Source organism: Dermacentor andersoni, unplaced genomic scaffold (assembly GCF_023375885.2).
Source record: "Dermacentor andersoni unplaced genomic scaffold, qqDerAnde1_hic_scaffold ctg00000033.1, whole genome shotgun sequence".
NCBI classification, from domain to species: Eukaryota; Metazoa; Arthropoda; class Arachnida; order Ixodida; family Ixodidae; genus Dermacentor; species Dermacentor andersoni.
This window is the reverse complement of record NW_027314755.1, coordinates 1,651,497-1,671,365: the sequence shown is the minus strand read 5'-3', so window position 1 is coordinate 1,671,365 and position 19,869 is coordinate 1,651,497.

Here is a 19,869-nt window from a genome sequence, read left to right as displayed (position 1 = left end):
ATCCAACACCGGATCCTCAAGCGCGCGTATGAGGTCGCCAGTGGGCTTGACCTGCTCGCCATCTAGTAGGGCAATGTACCACGGCCCTACATAAGTATCCGGCTAAATAACAGTTTATTCTGTCTCTCTCTCTTTCTCTGGCGTCGCCTAACACTGGTTGGGCAACTCCAATGCGCCAACGCCAGCGCTAGATGCGGTGGGTGGCATCGGAGCCATGTGTGGAAGAAGACGACGACGAAGGTGCCAGCAGTGGCACGTGTGCGAGAGGCACTGTGGAATGCTGGCACGACAAGCGGCATCGGACCCATCTGGGGCAGACGATGATAACGAAGGCGCGAGTGATATATTGATGATGGTGTGATACCTTTATTTGGAATCCGGCGATTGGGAGGCCCGGGCCTGGGGCCGCCTAGATGGCCACTGGGAGCTGCTGCTCCCTTGCGGCTTCCTTGGCTCGCTGGACGGCCCAAAGTTGTTCTTGGAGTTCTGAGCTGAGCAGCATGGCCGACCACGGCGCCCGTAAGTTTTCTGGGGAGACTGCCATTTTATTTTGGTATATCTCACATCCCCACAACATGTGTTGAAAGGTGGCTCTAACAGACTTGCATAGCTTGCACGTATCGATCTCGTATATACCGGGGTAGAAAGTTTTTAGTTGCACGGGACTCGTATAATATATTGAAGCAAATATTTTCAGACTGAAATCACCGCACCAAGTTGTAGTGGGCCACTGCCGTCAATCACTACAGCGTCTTCGCTGTGGCAGAAGACGATGACGAATGCGCCACTAGTAACACGCTCGCGTTTGCGTGGTTATGCGGACGCTGCAACAGATGAAGAGAGAGAGAGAAGAAAGTTTATAAATGAGTGGTCCGGCAGTTTCATTGTGGTGGGCTCAGCTGGTGGCGCGAAGTCCTTGCATTCGGGTGGCATCTTCGGCTTGCCAGACGGCCCAGAGCTGGCCTGCCAACTCTGAACTTTTGAGAGCCGCCTTCCAGCGGCGGCGACGCCGATGGAGAAGGTCGGCGTCGCCGGGAAGGTCGGCAGCGTCGGGAAGAAGCGAGCTCGAGGCTTTCCGTACTGTTGTAACGGCCGCGATTACGGGCGCGTCGCGAACGGAGGTGGTCTGATTACCGTGGTTGCCGGCACATTCCCAGAGCATGTGTCGGAGCGTTGCTCTCTGTGCGCAATCTTCAAAGGCATCTGTTGGATATAAACACGGGTAGCAGTGATGTAGGACTGCAGGACTAGGGTAGGTCTGATTCTGGGGGAGCAAGCGTAAAGTTACGGCCTCATTCCTGTTTAACTTATCGTGTGGTGGCGGGAATCTGCGTCTTTTAGTCTTTAGTGTTGGTTGAGGTCTCTGAACGTGGTCAGGCTATCGCCCCACGTCCATTGTGATTCTTGTTGCGGCATTTCTGTTGTAGTGTCCCGATCCGGCGGATCCGATGCCCTGCTCTCGGGGGTGGGGGCGGCGGCCACGTAATCTGTGGCGGCTCGGCGTGTGAGACCTCGAGCCGTGGCGTGGGCCGCCTCGTTGCCCGCGAGCGAGACATCGGTGTGTGCCGTGGTCCAGAGGAGGAAGACCGTAGAATTTTGGGGTTGCGAGGGCGATGACGAGTCGCTGTCATCACAAATTTGGAGTATGCGGACCGCTCCCTGCGAGACACAACCGCGCGCGAAGCCGCGGATTCCTACCTGCGAGTCGCTGATCAGAGACAGAGACAGAGAAGAAAAAACTTTATTCAGTCATACAATAGATTATTCTCATGGTGTATCCGTAGTCCAAAGCCCCACTGGCCTCAGCCACCCGTACATCCCGGTTTATCAGCTATTGCTGCTCGATAAGGTCAGAGCTGGACAGTCGCGCCTCCCACAGGTCCAACGTGCGTTGTGCTGCCAAATCTGTGTCTTTCAGGGGGGAGGGCTGTTTCGAGCAGCCCCAGGTAATTTGATGAAGTGTAGGACTGCCTTCGCACCAGGGAGAGGAACCTCAATTGCAAGTGGGGATCATGGCGTATACTCTTTTTAAGTGCGTATAAATCAAAGTTTTATTTTTTTCCTCCAATTGATGGCGTCCTCTCCTGTTAGATATTTATGGGGAGGGGTGTGTACTTGTCGGGTGAAACTCTGATAGCCGATCAAATCTCCTCCATTCTACTGTTATAATCTTGGTTAGGGGAGGTGGTTTAGAAGTATTCTGAGGGGGCCAATGTTGCTGCTCGGAAATTTTAGACGTGTGCCGCGGCGTCTGCCTTCTAATTTCCTTCCAACCCCTGGTTTCCCGGGTACCAGAAGATCGAGTGGTTGTTGCGGAAGCGATGTTTCACAACAGGGCTACAGCCTTTGGGAATTGTGCCTCGTAGTAGGAGGTAACATATGGCCTGAGAGTCCATGACGATGGTACTGTCAGGTCCTCTACTTTCACCCGTGTGTATGGCCAGCCATATCTCTTGTCTCCGCTTCCACCACTGAGGACTCTGAAGGAGGGTGCATTTACCGATTCACCGTGTTCGCTGACCACCACAGCGACTAAGTGTTGGTAGTCGTGGCGTGTCCTCTGTCGATTAGCTTGTCTTTTGGGGGCCATGTCGATCTAGTAGACGTGCTCCCTAGTCAGACGGCACAGTATTGCTTGTAGCTACACTGTGCGAGCCCTAAATATCCCTTTGTGACGCTCTGGGTGCGTGTTCCTCGGTGAAGGGGCCAAGTATAAGTGGTCCCTGTCGAGGGACCAAGCTACCCGAGCCCCTTTCCCACGTGCTGTGGGTTGGGCGTTATTCCAATCTCCTTTAACATGTCTCGAGCCGCTGTGGTCCAGCTGAGTTTCTAGCGCTGTGTGATCAGAGTTGCCGCAGCGAGTTGACTGTAAATATTGTAATTGCCCAGCGCAAGCAACTTTTGTCTTGATGTGTTTTGGGGAAGGCTCAGTGCCTTTCTTAAGGTGGTCTAATTATGGTGTCCCCGTGGGATTCTTCGTCTTAGATGCGTGATAGGGAAGGCTATAGATCACCTGTTGATTATTAAGGCCTGCACCAGCTTGGTGGTGTCTGCCTCCTTCATTCGTTGTTTGTGATAGGTAACTCGAGGTATCATTTTCGCTACGTTATTGGTCGCTGTTCGTATGGCCCCGATCGCATATGTGGCTTGCCCATTCTGCTGCAACCAGAAGCACAGTATTCCGAGTTTGGGTGCCTCAGGTGGCCTTCAACGAAAATCTCCACAATTTCCTTAGTATTTTTATTACTGCTACGCGGGGCCCGTATGCGGATGAATTCGAAGTATTGGGGTGCGAATTGCAGACCACTCTGACGCGCAAAGGTAGACACTGCGCCAGCCGCCTGATGTAGTGTCCATTATTTGTCTCCAAGCGAGCCTTTAGAAGCTCATAAGATATCATTTCCTTATATGGTGTTGCCTAGGCCTGGTAGTTGATCTAGTCGTATACAGATATCGAACTTTGCGTAATCGAAAAGCAAAGCGGATAAGATGGCTCCCTGATTGGATTCCTATGTGTGGCATCTCGACATTTTCTGACCTAATGGTTTCTAGGCCTATCGCTGCAGTTCTTCCCGTGAGGAAGTTGTGGATGTGCGTGAAGACGCGTTCACCACAATTTATATTCCCCAACGTCCGCAGAATGGCCTCGCGAGAGACTGTCAAATGCGCCTTTTAAATCCAGCGCTAGTTTTACGTTTTCTTTTCCAGGTGTTACGTTGTTAAGCGCTTCCTCCCTCAATAGCAAGAATGCATTAACCCAGAAAATACCGCCAAAGAGCTGCACACTAAAAATCGGGGAAGATATTGAAAGGACCGGATCGTGTACCTTCGTAGGTAGCGGTATAAGGTGGATAGAGAAGCTTTGAGCACGAAAATGGAGATTAAGGAGATGTATACAAATATGGTGCGTTGAGAAACATGTATAGCATACTTTTAGCATACTTATAGCGTACTTATAGCACACAAATCATTCAGGCTAGGTGACTATTTGTCACCGCCCCGTTTCAAAAGGGATGCCAATAAATCATCTTCATCATCATCCCGACAGAATAAAACCATCTTGACTCGTCCATACCGCGTGACAGCAGTATGACGGTTCCTTACCCTATGACATCACTGTACTCTTGCGTTCGCTTATTGCGCTAGCGCTATTAGCGCTAGCACATGGCTTTTTACGAAGTGTGTCCTGCTGCCTGCCGGCCGACATTTATCGGTGGTGCAAGTAGGGCGTCCTCCTATTGTCTTATTGGTAAACGGGGATGTCTGCGAAGTTGACACCATCCGAAGACGCATGCACTTGTACTTCTCCCTTGCATGTGGTGCAGGGAAGAAATGCACACCTGTCTCCATGAGCACTTCTATTTCTATTTAAGAAAAAAGAACAGCGCCCTTAATGATTTGCTATAATTCTCGTTGTTCTGTGCCGTAGCATCAGTGTACCAAAAGCTAATGGCATCAAGATAGACTTATTTCGTGTTAGCGAACTTATTAAGCATTCCATTCATTGTGTTGGTCCCATGTTAGCGGCCTGCTGCCGTGGCCCAGGTATTCATGAAAACGGGTTCCGAGCGCACGCATTGGCTTGTGTATGTCGTGCCCCGTTGTATTGTCCTTCTTACAGTGGCAAGCGTCATCACGTGACCGCCAGGCCATATGCTGAGTGGTGCGGTATAAGACCTTTACAAAATACTGCAACTCAACTACGTTGAAGAATGACCATCTGATGTACTGAGGCAGGACTGCTACGATGACCGCCTCCGTGCAATGGCGTTCTAGAGTAGCGACTCTTGGGACAACCTTTAGAAGTTTTGAAACCAATGTAGCTGCTCTCTTCACAAGCGGTTCCTCACGATGTCAACCAACGGCATGGCTTTTATTATTAGGCTAATAGCGATTTCTTGACCTTTAAGTGCCCAACTGTGCACCTCAGTGTAGGGGCTAGGCAGTATTGAAGATAAATGTATCTTAACAATGTCTAAAGATGCTATTCGTGTGTTTTGTGTCAGTATCACGCCGCATTTGCAAATGTGTGTATCAGTAGACGCATTATCAATACATCAACTGAATTATCGTTTACTTTGATATACAAGATACACCTATCGCAAAATCAAGGAGGATGGTCAGAGTCACTCAAGACTTGCGAATGTCAAAAATAAAACTTATTCCAACGGACGACGCTCTAATAAATCAACGAGGCCATGAATATGTGAAAATAACAACACAGTGCTAAGTTAAAGATCCTCACTTTCCATCTCTACGGACGTCTAAGGCGAGCCACACCATTTCATAATAAGATTAGCATTTTAGGGTATGTTACACATTTTTCGGGTTTACAGTGTCAGCCTCGGTGCCTGACCTTCTTCTTGGTTACTTGGGCCGCTGGGTAAGTTCGATCCCATGGCCTAATGGGTAGAGCGTCTGGCTGCTGCACCCGACGCTCCCAGTTCGAAACCAACCGTCAGACGAAATTGGGCCTCTTCGTACGTTATATTGGTCATGTGTATGTGATGACAGGATCCTCGAGTACGATGTATTCAACTGAGGCAGAGCATCAGTCCAGGAAAGACGAAACAATTTTTTTCTCAAAAGCAAAACCTAATATTCACTACGATAAAAAAGAAAACAAGGCAATAACAAAGAGCACACAATAAGTACAAAATAACAAAAGTACAGTTGGCCGCGTTAGTCCATGCTATGAGTTCAAATTACTCACGGTCCGAAACTAGAAAAAGGAACTCGGCATCGGTAGTCTTATTTACTTGGGTGGCGATGCGTTGACAGCGATTGCACTTACGTTGACGGTGGTAGCGCCGTGGCGGGCAATGGCGAACGAGGGACGCGAACACACTGCAACGCCAACCCCGTATTTCCGACTCCAAGGCCAAAGTCCAAGGCCAAGGCTGTCGGAGCCAAAGGCCATCGAAGTGTGACCGCTACAGTCTCAAGTGGTACCTGTACCGGTTCCTTGGCTCGCGGATCTTCCCGAGCACCTCTCGCCAGCATTGCCTCAGGCAAGCTCCACTCTCCGCTCGGCGGCTAACGATCAGGACCACGACCAGGATCAGGATCAGCAGCAGGTGCAGCCGGAACAGCTGAGCCCTACGCTCGGCGGAACTCTCCAGGAACAGGCAGGGTAATCCTGGTTCTGTTGAGGCTCTCGGGTTCGGCTCTGGACCCCTACAACAGCGACAACGACACCAGCAATCTTCGAGCCCCGTTCTCGAGCGTTCACTTCTCCCAGCGTTCCAGTCTGTCCTCCTTGCTTCTCCTGTTTCCTCATCCCGCTACTTTCGTGCCGCCGCCTGATTGGGTGATGTTCCTTCTCCCTCGTCCAACATCTCGTGCATCACCCGCCAACATCGCCTTCTTTGCGAGCCACTCGAGGTTATTTGGAGCTACCGCTGTTCCGCAGTGATTTGTGACCGCACTTTTAAACAGTGTGCAGCACACGCTTTCCACACACTCATTACAGTGTACTACTTGTGTCCCTGGTAATGTGACACTTAGTATGTACCGCTGTTCAATGAACATCTTTTCTCTTAACTTTGGTCACTGGGCAATGTGTCGCACTTCAATAGACCTCTTTCATGACAACGCCTCACTAGGTACGTAGAATTTGTTTCACACTTCAATGAACTTCTTTGCTTCGCTTTGTGTGTACTGTTTAGTACGAGTCATGTTTTAATGACAAGAAACATTTGTTTAATATTGTCACAAGCTGTCATGAACCACGCCTGCCGCGCAGACAACCAGATCAAAGAAGGAGAAGAACGACGTTAGCCAAGCTGCCGCGAGACCGCTCTTCAACCACCGCGCGTGTCAACCAGATTCATCTGGTTCTGCATTAAACACATCGTGTGTAACATTTGGTGGAGCTGTGCGGCGTAACTCCCACGACCAACAACGGAGCCACCAGCACAAGAGCTACGCCGAAGCCGTCGCCTCGCCGGACTTTCGCCGTCGCGCTCAATCATAGCCACAGAGCAAAATACCCTCACCAGCAGTGCCTCGGCGAGCCCAGTCGCTATCCAGCACTACCGAGAGCCACGCACGTTCTCGGTGAAGGCCGAGGAAGATGTGGATGAGTGGCTAACCCATTACGAAAGGGTATGCCAATACAATAACTGGAACGCTGCCAGTCAGCTTAGGAACGTTGTTTTCTTCTTGGCCGGTACGGCGTTGGTATAGTATGACAACCACGCGGACATGCTAACTACATGGACACGCTTCGTTGAGGAGATCAAAAAGTGTTTCGGTGACTCGGACGCAAAGAGGAAACGTGCGGAACTCTCATTAGCCCAGAGAGCTCAGGTACCCGGCGAGACTTGCACTACCTATATCGAAGAAATTTTGAAGCTGTGCCGAACCGTCAACCCTCAAATGACAGAGGAAGATAAAGTGGGGCACGTGGTAAAAGGAATAGCGGAAGACGCGTACAACTTCCTCATTGGTAAAGAGAACTTGCACACTGTATCAGAACTGATACGGCACTGCCGCACGTGCGAGGCGCTGAAGACTCGCCGAATTACACCAAAGTTTGGACGGCTGGCCAATGTAACGACTGTAGCAAGTGTTGACACGAGTCCTCCGCTCCCAGACCATTCGTCCGCCATCCGCCAGATAGTCCGCGAGGAGCTCCAGCGACATGACGAACAGGCACGTTATGCGGCGCCACGTTGCAGCTCCTCCGTTTTCCGAGACACTCTTTGGGAACCCCCTTCGGCTACTTTGAACCACTCGGTGAACGTCGCGGATCTTAACGGCTCGAGAGACGAACCGCATTACATTACGACCGAACCACCACGCAATGATTCGCTCCCTCAACGTTTTGATCCACGCCCACAGAACTTTCATCTACGAAGACTCGCCGCTACCAACGACTTTCAAGGGGAAGAGCCTCGTTACCCTCAACCGATGTCTTCGGCAGAATACTTCAATCCGCATTCTCAAGTTCGCCCTTCGCCAGTGTGTTACTGCTGCGGCATGCCTGGCCATATAGCTAGGTACTGTAGGCGACGCCGAACATCGAACTACGGATCGTCAGCGCCGACTATGCGGTCTAGCGGTCGTACAATGCGCACTCAGTGACCAGGAGACTCCACTTCAGGAAGCCACTTTCGAGAGGACTGATGCACCACCCAGGAGACCTACTTTGGAGAAGAAAGAACCCGGAACCGCTACCGCTCCCCAGCCTCCGACCGTACTCTGACGCCACCACCAGCCTTCCGAGCCTCCCGATCACCATCCCCTCGGCCGCGATTCACGTCACCATCACCTCGGCGCCGTTTCGTGTCGCCCCCGCCGGGAAACTAGCCAGCGCGGCCGATGGAGGTGAGGTCGCTGGAAAATGTGTGCTGCCGACTCAACTGCCTCCAACTATTTTCATGCTAAAGAATAAGGTTCATGTACTGATTGATGGGGTCTCTACAATGGCTTTAGTCGACACGGGAGCGACTGTCTCGGTCATGAGTGTGGGGTTTAAAGGCCTTCTGGTAAGCAAGATTATGTTTCGTTGGGACCAGTGCACAAGTTTCCGTGGAGTCAGTGGTGAAGCATTATACCCGATTGGTGTGTGTAACGTGGATGTGCCTTTGGGTGGGAAAGTTTTTAATGCAGAGTTTACTGTTCTTCCTCGCTCCTCGCATGACGTGATTCTGGGGATTGACTTCTTGCAATTGTGTGGTGCGAATGTTGACTGCCGGACAGGAGAACTCAGCGTCGACACCAGTGTTTCACCTGTGCTCTTTGAAGGTGAAGCTTGCCCGGAGAGTGTGTTGTGCGTGTCTGAGGATACAGTTGTGCCCGCCGTATCCACGACGCGTGTTGCCGTCGCCTGTTCATCTCCGACTCCTATCTCGTTCGATGCTGCAGTGGAACCTGTACATCGGAACTGCCTCAAGAAAAACGTGTTAGTTCCGCACTGCGTGGTCTCAGTGACCAATGGATGCGCGGGGCTGTGGGGGCTAAGCTGTTCCACTGAAGCGGCAGTGCTACCTCAAGGCCTAACGATTGCCACGTTTCAGGAAGACTCGCCCGTATCGGTGGCAGTACTTATAGAGCTCCCCGATGGAGGAGCAACCAGTGTCTCGAGCCCCGGGAGCTCGAAGATACTTTCCATGATTTATAAGTCACTCAGCGGTCACGAGCGTCGAGTTTTGATGGCCCTGCTTACGAGACATACCTCGGTATTCGACTTTGCGCAGCACAATGGCCCGCCATCAATTCCTGCGTCCAGAACTCGTCACCGCATCAACACAGGAGCCGCCCAGCCAATCCGACAAAAACCCTATCGTGTATCCCCGTCAGAACGCAAGATAATCAGCGATCAGGTCCAAGAAATGCTATGCAAAGGCGTCATTCGAGAATCGTCTAGTCCTTGGGCAGCCCCCGTGATATTGGTGAAGAAGAAAGACTGTACGTGGCAGTTCTGTGTTTATTACCGTCGCCTACACGCCGTTGCTAAGAAAGATGTATATCCGCTCCCACGAATTGACGACGCCATCGACTGTCTCTTTGCAGCATCTTACTTTTCCTCAATCGGTTTACGGTCAGGTTACTGGCAAATTCCTACACATAAGGGCGACAGAGATAAGACAGCATTTGTAACACCCGACGGACTATTCGAGTTTAACGTGATGCCTTTCGGGTTGTGTAACGCGCCCGCAGCGTTCTAAAGGTTCATGGACACGATATTACGCGGCTTAAAATGTGAAGTTTGCATGTGCTACTTAGACGACGTTGTGATCTTCGGGCGAACGTATAGTGAGCACAACAAACGTTTGGATTTGGTCTTGAACTGCTTGGAGAAAGCGGGTCTGGTGCTCAATTTAAAAAAAAATGACGTTTTGGGGAACGACAAACTCTTTTGCTTGGCCATCTGGTCGCTAAAGAAGACATCCGACCAGATCCACTAGAGATGCGGCCGTAGAAGCATTTAGAGTACCCAACTCTGTCAAGCAGTTGAGAAGTTTCTTGGGCTTGTGCTCCTATTTTCGCCGATTCATTTCCCGGTTTGCTGACATGGCTCATCCCCAAAAAGGCGTTCCCTTTGAGTGGACTGCAGATTGGGACTCATCGTTTCGCCAGCTCAAGTTCCTGTTGACATCCCAACCAATTCTTCGCCACTTTGATCCTTCATCGCCAACTGAGATTCACACCGATGCCAGTGGCGTAGGCGTCGGTGCTGTGCTAGTTCAGCGTGTTGGCGACAGTGAGCACGTGATCTCTAACGCTAGCCGGTCCTTGAGCCGCTCCGAGCGCAACTAAACAGTCACTGAACAAGAGTGTCTGGCGGTCATCTTCGCCGTGCAACGGTTTCGTTCGTATGTCTATGAGCACCCCTTCACTGTAATAACAGATCATCCTTCGCTAGGATTCGGAGGATGACTAGCGCGCTGGGCCCTCCGTCTACAGCAATACGATTTCGTTATTTGCTACAAAAGTGGCCGGCGGCATGCTGACGCTGATTGTCTCTCTCGGATGCCACTTCAAACAACTGAATGTGATGCGGACAATTTCGATGAATACATCGCTTTTTTGTCCCCGGAATTTCCGGATATGGGTACCGTCATATCCGAGCAGCACAAGGACCAGAGCTTACAACCGCTCTTTGCGGCAGCACAGGAGTCACCTGCAGGCACTCGCTTTCGCCTACGTGATGGAGGCGCGCTGTACAAGAAGAGCTACTCGACCACCGGTGCACGCTACCTTTTAGTTGTCCCCAAGAATCTTCGCCACCAAGTATTACGCGCCATGCACGATGACCCAACTTCCGGTCATCGTGGTTCCACACGTACACTCTACCGGGCTCAAGAACGTTTTTACTGGCCTATGATGCGGAAAGATATCGAACGGTACGCCGCCAGCTGCTCTCAATGCCAGCGCTACAAGCGTCCGCCACAAGCGCCACATGGCCTGCTTCAACCAGTTCCCCTTTCTAGCGTCCCCTTTGAGCAAGTTCGTATAGATCTTCTGGGCCCTTTCCCGCGATCCTCCAAGGGTAATCGTTCGGTTATTGTTTGCGTAGATCACCTTACCCGCTATTGTGAGACCGCCGCATTGCCATCGGCCACAGCTACAGAAGTTTCTATCTTCTTGCTGGCTAACGGTATACTCCGACATGGACCTCCTCGCATAGTAATCAGCGATCGTGGGCGACAGTTTACCGCGCACGTGGTTGAAGAAACCCTTCATCTGTGCTCATGTAGCTTCCGCCATTCTACGCCGTACCATCCACAAACTAATGGTGTGGTCGAGCTCACAAACATAACGCTTGCCAACATGCTGTCCATGTACGTCAATTCAGCACACAAGAATCGGGACAGCATCTTGCCTTTCATTACCTACGCCTTCAATACCGCGAGACACGAGACCACTGGTTACTCACCATTTTTCCTTCTGTATGCTCGTCCGCCACGCTACACCCTCGACACCATATTTCCCTACTTCGCTCATGACAACGAATCAATTGATGAGATCCTATGTCGAGGAGAAGATGCGCGACGCGTCGCTAGGCTACGCACCCTAGCATCACAGGACCGGTCCAAGATACGCTATGACGGGCGTCACCGCCACGTTTACTTCGATCCTGGTGACCTTGTGTTTCTCGGGACGCCGTTGCGGAAGCGTGGCTTGTGCCAGAAGTTTCTCGCCCACTATATCGGCCCTTACGTTATTCTGGAGCGCCTCAGCGAAGTAAACTACCGCATTGCGCGTCTCACGAGCAGTGGACGACGCTCGGCCAAGGCTGAAGTGACACACGTCGCGCGTCTGAGGCGTTACAACCCACGAGATGACTGAGTCGCCCGGCGGGCTTCGTCTGCCAGAGGGGAAATGTCACAAGCTGTCATGAACCACGCCTGCCGCGCAGATAACCAGATCAAAGAAAGAGAAGAACGACGTTAGCCAAGCTGCCGCGAGACCGCTCTTCAACAACCGCGCCTGTCAACCAGATTCATCTGGTTCTGCATTAAACACCTCGTGTGTAACAATATGTCTCCAGTGTTGGGCGGAATCCAACCAGTGAAACAAATATTCAGACGAATTTGTCTTAATATGGATACAAAGACGAACTATGGTGCGTCTTTGTATACGAAGTCCGCGTAAGCATGCGCGGACTTCGTGGGTGGTGCTGCTAGATAATAGAGCGTACCCATAAGTTGCACTTTGCGGCTACTTTAAATACGAGGTGGTGTGAAGAATTTGGAAAAGTGTAAATCTGCCAGTGCTATAATTCATAAATGCTATTCTGTGCTATATATCGGAAATCTTGTCGGGGTTAGAAATTTAACAGAGGGCGGTGGGCCGACAGGCTTTGCTTGGGACCCACGATAAGATCGGGAATGAGGCATTGGAAAGGTAACATGGGCTGTCCTTCTTTCGACGTTAGAGAAGCGCAGAGCAAGATTAGTTTTGAAGAAAGACTAATGAATATGGATGAAAAATATATAGCCGGCTAAATTGAACGAATATCTGGACCGTAAAAGGGTAAAATGGAATGATGTAAGAGCTCAAGAAAATTGGCAACCAAGTACATGGTAACTAGACGTGTGTATAGAAAACCAGAAGTCATTAAATACATACCAGATAGAATGGCGCTAAACTGGATGCAAAGAACGGAAACAAACAAAATGATAGTGATTTACTAAAAGTAGCAAAAAGAAATCAGAAGGGAAACTCTGAATAATAACGCAAAAGGCATTGCCTCACTACTTCAGACCCAAGCTGGCTGTCTGAGGACATAACGTACTGGAGGAAATATGCACTACAGATTATGCCCCAGGCCACTGGGAAGTGGAAATGGGAGACTGGGAATATGTTGCTTTGCAATAATAAAAAAGGCCAGTTTGTTTCTCCGATGCTTGGCGGAATCAATCCTGCTCCCAGCGTGAACTTTATGGTGGCACGGCTAGATGGCGCAGCGTGTGCTGTGGAAGCGCTGGATAGGAGAGTGGTGCATTTCAGGGTGCGTCACCACCCAATTGTGGTCATGCCGATTGTCGTCATGAATAATAACGCAAAAGGCATTGCCTCACTACTTGGGACCCGCGCTGGCTGCCTGGGGACATAACGTACTGGAGGTAATGTGCACTAGAGGATGAGGCAACGACTCGGCACATAGTAAAGGAATGCGACCCGGCGACACCCGTAGAGAGCATCCACCTTGAACAATCGTTGAGATTCAAAGACTGTGGAATGAATAACTGGTGGGCAGTCAAGTAAGAAAGGACTATTGTATTGGTGGAAGAAAAGAAGGAAAGAGTTTGAAACAACTGGAGTCATTACAAGTGTAGGTAATGGTACAGTAGGGAGTTGAAGGTTTTAAATAAGAAAGGTAAGATAGAGATCAGACAATGAAATACTCTAGCCTTTCGTTTTTGACAGTTGTAGTAAAACGTGATTAAATCAAGCAGGCTTTGGGACTATTAGCCCCCTGCCCTATTTTGCAGGGAATGCCCTCGGAAGCGCGAGAAAGGAGCCAAGCTTTCAATACAAGACGCATTTCGTCAGTGGAAATATGGTTTGTCGATGCACGCATTCAATGTTAATCTCACAATGTCGACATTCATCGTGACATTGGCTCTTGTAATTTTTTTTAATTTTCATTAGCTTTCTCGTGACAACGCTATTTTCGGGTATACTTTCGGGTTTTCATAGACGTCTACTTATCTATATCGCCAACCGTTTTGCCGGAACCCTCAGTCTTAGGTAGTCCATGGTAGAATGGGCCGTGCGTTGGGCCGCTTTGCTGAGGGAACAGGATTCGAAACCAACCGTTGGATCAATTTGGTTCACTTCGTGTATGGCACCATGCACCTATGCACGCTGTTTCAACTAACCTGTTTGAGCCCACATAGTGCACTGGAGGTGGGGGACTGCCTATATGTGGCTCTTGAAATTACCTCTTTGACGCTGACTTCTAACAATCTGTTTGTGTGATTCGGCCTGTGCTGCTCATCAATGGACCTCTTTGATACCAACTTGGTTCACTAAGGTTGTAGCCGCGGGTGCGTGCATTTCTCCATAAACGTCCTTGACGCCAACTTGGGTAACTAGGAGCCCTATAACGTAGAACTATTCCAATCTGTTTTTATTCCAATCTCCTGACATCAAATGTGTGTAAGCACCAACGCAAGCATCGGGTGGTAACCCGCAGCGTTGTTTGGAAAGCCCAATCAAAACCCCTTCTCGTTTATAGAATGTCGCTTTCGTTTGCTTTCAAATCGAATAGTGCAGCCTACATTGAGCAGTTTTTCGCACCTAATTGGCTGAGAAGAGGCGAGGAGCACGCTCAAACTAAGCATTTCGATGGGGCCGAGCAAGCGCAGTGAAAGAGGGTGCTGCCGGCGTCTGCGATTGGTCCGCTTCTCCTTGCTTAGCTTGCAGTGGCTGGTCGAAATTTGCGGCGGTGTGTAACGGGAGGTTAAAAGTACCATTGAAACGGATCCTCAACAAGGTAAAGTCGAAAGAGCTATGTCGTATACGTGCCAAAAGGTCTAGATAACGCCATACTAACACACAAAATTTTATACGGAAATAACTTCATGCTCCCCGCCAGATCTCAGCAGCCAGTGCCACAGCGATCGGCAGGCAGCCAACTTATATTCCTTTTGGAACGGGGCAGTGTCCGGCTATTCAGAGAAACTGTCAGTTTTGTTCGTCATATTAATGTGTCTGCCAGGCGTACACGTCAGCTTTACGTGATGAGTTTTCATGGTTTTGTGATGTCGCGTGACAGGCAGGTACAGTGCGCGTAGCCCGAAAACGTTTGACCAATAGCAATTGCTCAAACGGTGCTTTTTTTGGTAATGGCGCAAAAAGGAGTCGAATCAGAAATTACTTCTCTTTCATTCGGCCTCATCATGCTTAATCAGTGTACACATATCTTATCATGTGGGACGTTTTCGCAGTTTTCGTGACGTCGTGTGACCGGCGCAGTGGGTGGCGACTCTGAAAAAATTGTTTGACCAATCGTGCAGGGCTGACTGCACAATTGGATAAGTTTGGAATAGCTTTACGTTATAGCGTCGCAGGCCACTGGGAAGTGGAAATGGGATACTGGGAATATGTCACTTTGCAATGATAAAAAGACCATTTTGTTTCTCCGATGCTTGGCGGAATCAATCCTGCTCCCAGCGTGAACTATACGGCGGCACTGCTAGATGGCGCAGCGTGTGCAGTGGAAGCGCTGGATAGGAGTGTGGCTCCATTTCAACGTGAGTCACCACCCGATTGTCGTCATGCCGCTGCCATATCTTTGCAGGGTAATCATCCCATTGCTGTTATGCTGCAGCCGGCGCTCCGTCGCTGTCTTTCCTGCTTGGTCATTTCATTCTCGTGATGCCGTCGGAGTCATTAATAGTTGCCACTTTGTCGTAGTGATTTCGGTATTTTTACGCCGTTGTCTTCATCCCATCGTTATCGCGTAACTGTCGGCACGCTGTTGTCGTCACACGTACGTCGAAATACGCGGGATTCTCAAGTTTGAGCACCAGATCTTTGACACAGGCGTTTTTCTTTTGTGAAAATTTGTCCAACTTGGTCATTCCACCTATGCTTGGAAAAAGTAGCTATACAAGAGCAGCATTCTTTTCAAGCGCCCAATGAAAGCTTCGCGTTGATGTTTTCCTACAGTGCATGTGATCTCCTTCTTTTGCGGTAAGCTATGGCTTCTTTAATACTACAGAAATCAACATTATTTTGTTATTAGCGCATGCGTTTTCTGGTGTACGGGATCTCATGTAATATATTTTGTAAAGTTCAACTCTCACTCTCTGCCGTGTAAACGAGGGATCAAAAATTGTCAATTAGACTGGCATGATTTTTTTACGTGTTTGCTTTGTACAAAAATTTGTGGATCGTATAAAATTGAAATTGCTATATAAATTATTGTCACAATTCAAGACACCAATAAATTTGCGACTGGATGCACTGGTAACTAGTACTAATTTTCTTTGAGAATTTTTTTTTCATCATCCACATTGACATTTACTTGCATTCAATTCGCAGGCACAATTTTGTGCCGCATTCTTCACACTCCCTATACTATACTCTCTCTGGACTGCCGGTTGACCAGGATTGCATAACTACAAAATAAATTAACAAATAAACGGCTAGATACATAAATATCCATAAGTTGATCAAGTGGTGTACGTATAATTAAAAAAAAGGGCAGAAACAACACGGGGACAATATAGTTCAGTTTATTTTTATCAGACTGTTGGTCCGTTGATTATCGTAGAAAGCTATGAATATCACCATGAAATTGTTTAAACAGGATCATTGACCCACACTTCGGTGCTTCTGAGCAGCTGCGACTCCTCGACGGTAAACGTTTAGAGAAACCAAAGTTCATGAAGGCGCCTTTCCATACGTATAGACCAGGCCTACTGCGGCGGCAGCCGCAAAACTGCAGAAATGCACATCTTTATTCCCTTGTGGAAACGTATACCTCTACAGAAAAAGTAAATAGTAGTAATATTTTCGCCAAACTAACGAACCACGACATCGCAATCGCGCGCAAGCTATTCCTTGGCGTATGTTTTGTGTTTTCTTTCGTTTTTTAACTCTAGTGTTCAAGTAAAGACCAAGTGCACAGAGTTTGCAAAGTAATGAACCCTTTTAATCTAAGGCACGCTAAATGTTTCTGCGCATACAAGAAGTAGCTTGCAGAGAACAGGTATGCACAGAACATTTTTATTATGTTTAGTGTATGAAAATTAACTCGACTGGCATAGCTAATTATTTAGAAGGGTTCTTCCCTGAAATGAGGTTTATTACAGCCATAAGCGACACGCTGCCGTCAGGCATGTCGGATATCGTCATTGAACATTGTATTGTATTGGGTTGGGTTTTGTGGCGCATAAGCAACTCAGGCTATCATGCGCCAAACACATGGTATAATTTATTTCAAAAATTGGGTATCCTCAGCGAAAGTCCTTGTCTCTGAGGAGGACAAGGACTCTGAGGAGCCCAACAAATCAAATGGAGACCTCAGCTTTCTTCTCAGGTTTGAGAAAATGGGTGAGGTGCATCATAAGATGCGTGAAAAGACTAGGTAAGAATTTTTAGAATTAGTAGTTCTGTGAGATATTATATCATTTCGGTTTCTTTTCTTATGTCGCATCTGGATATGATGATCTCATGGAATCAATGACACCAGCTAGCCGAAGAATTGGGAAGCTACGCTCTATTTTTGCGCCATATCTGTATGTTCACTTCAGGGGCACTCTCCTTGAACAGGTGCATGTAAATGGCTCTCATTATTTGCAATTAAGAGTAACTTCCGTTCGTGCAGGCGTCATCGAAACGACTTAGCTGTAGAGATTGATGATGAACATCACGGTCGCTAAAATTACCCAGCGCTCGTTTTGTGGGCATTGGTTGGCACACTATGGCGTGAAGTCAAATAGTGACGAAATTTACTCATGCAGCAATTACACCGCGGACATTTTAAGCATAATCTTGGTGCCAGAAAATTTTCAATCTATATCATTTGTTGATCTACATAGTTCACGTAGGTTAGTGCACGGATCTTCTGACTGCGCTGAAAAGCTCACCTCATCTTCCAATCCTCCTTTTGCAAGAGACAACACTACTTGCACGTAATAGCTGTTTCGCCTTTGCGAATTTTGCCTTTCAGGAGCAATTTCTTAACGCGATATATATCTAAGCTGAGCTGTCACTGACAGCGTCCCCGCCACTCCGTATGCTCTTACAAGCAAAAGCACATGTACTGTCAAGAAATTTCAGAAAAAGTATTATTTAGGCGCATGTTTCATGAATGTCAAAAATATCTTCTCTTCAAGGAGCACCACGTTATACCAATGAGTGTCAAGCAACGCCAGCACTCAAGAAGTAATAGAGCCGTGTTTCCCTGAAAGTTATGAGAAAGCGTCACTATGCCATTGGTGGTTGCCCCTCATGAGTGTCCAGCTGAGCAGCAAAGAGCTTGCCAAGTCAAGAATCAGCTGCAAGCAAGCACCGATGACAATCCAATTAGTATGACATCCCGGAAACTATTTTCATTCGGTTTCGCAAACGTGAACGTATAGTAGCATCATGTTGCAGATAGCTGCGCAATGTGATGAGACGGAGGAATATCATAAAAACTGAATAGAAACGACCAATTGAAAAAACGACAATCAAAATCCTTCTGTGCTTGAGACAGAAGGAAGGCTAGGCATGTGTACTGTACTCGGTAGCGGCTGCAACGCACGTACGCATATGTGTTTCTCTGTAACAACTTCAGCTTCTCATAGTGGTGTCACAATCTGCGCTGATTAACATGACAGTACAAGCTGATCACAATGACTTAAGCACCGACCCACTCATCGGTTGCTTCAGCACAAACGTCCGTGACAGATTTAGCATGAGTACGTTCAGGAGCGAAACGTTTAAATGACGCCGCTTTTCAGACTGAGGTATAGCTCCTTGGAATGCAAACCATATTAGATGAGAAGCAGCTGGGAGCGCGCCTGCGTGATGATAAGGCATTCTCTTTCACACTGCTTGCACTCAAGTTTCTTTTGTCCACAACTTACAACTGGGAATGTAGAATTTCATTTCATTTATTTTTTACCCTCAAGGCACATAGTACATTATAGAGGGGAGGGGCTAAGAAAATACAAAGTGAACATCGGTAAAAGTAACTCAAAAAATAAATAACAGCAGTAAGAATTCCAAATTTTGAGTTGACATCCGATGATATTAAACAGAGGTACAAAAGATACAAATACAAATGTGATGTACACAATGGTAAAGAGATTTAAAAAAAACAAAACATAATATGTACAGTAGATATACAAAAGGCATTGTTAACTTTTTGATCATGATGCTGATGAAAACTGATGAAAACGCTGCAATAAAGAAAGGTACATACACATAGGCAAGACAAATGGTAAGTATAATACAAAAGTTCGTTTTCAAGTGCGTTTCTAAACATAAGTGGATTAATTATACCTGTTAATGAAGGGGATAAGCTGTTCCAGTCTTTGCTTGTCTTTGGTAAGAATTAATTTGCGCCAATGATAGTATTGAAATGAGGTATGCTAACTTTCTGATTATGATCACGGCGAGAGGAAATGAAGGGTGCTGGCCTGATCCAAAGAGTGTGTAAAAAGGTGTTATGATAATAGATTTTGTGAAAAAGAGAAATGCGTGAGTGTTTTCGGCGGTCGGATAAGAGAGGCAAGCTTAATAAACATTTTATGTGTGTTACGCTTGCTGTCCGATTGAAGTTATTTAAAATGAAACTGGCTGAACGGTTTTGTATAGCTTCCAGCGTATGTATTAGTGTTGAATGCCAGGGATCCCATATTGATGAAGCATGCTCAAGTTGCTAGCGAACGTAAGTGGTATATATTAATTGTTTTAATGATGATGGTGCACGAGAAAAATTTCGGCGCAGGTACCCTAAAGTACGGTTAGCTTTGGACACTATGATATCAATATGCGTTTTCCAAGACAAATTGTTAGTTATGGTCACTCCTAAATAACGATACGAGAAACCCTCATAGTACGAGAAACCCTCATAGTTTTGCACTTCTTAATGTTAAGTTGCATTTTCCACGGGCTGCACCAATCAGTTATTTTATTTAAGTCGGTTTGTAGAGCTGTTACATCGCAGTTATTGGAAATTTAGCGGTATATCACACAATCGTGTGCAAATAAACATATCTTTGATGAAATATTAATAGGCAAGTCAATGTTGTACATAAGAAACAAAAGTGGGCCCAGGACAGATCCTTGAGGGACGCCTGAGCCGACAGGGACTAGAGAGGAAGTACATTCATTAGCAGAAACAAACTGAACGCGCGATGTAAGAAAGCTACAGATCCACTTATGTAGTGTAGGGTCCATGTTTAAAAT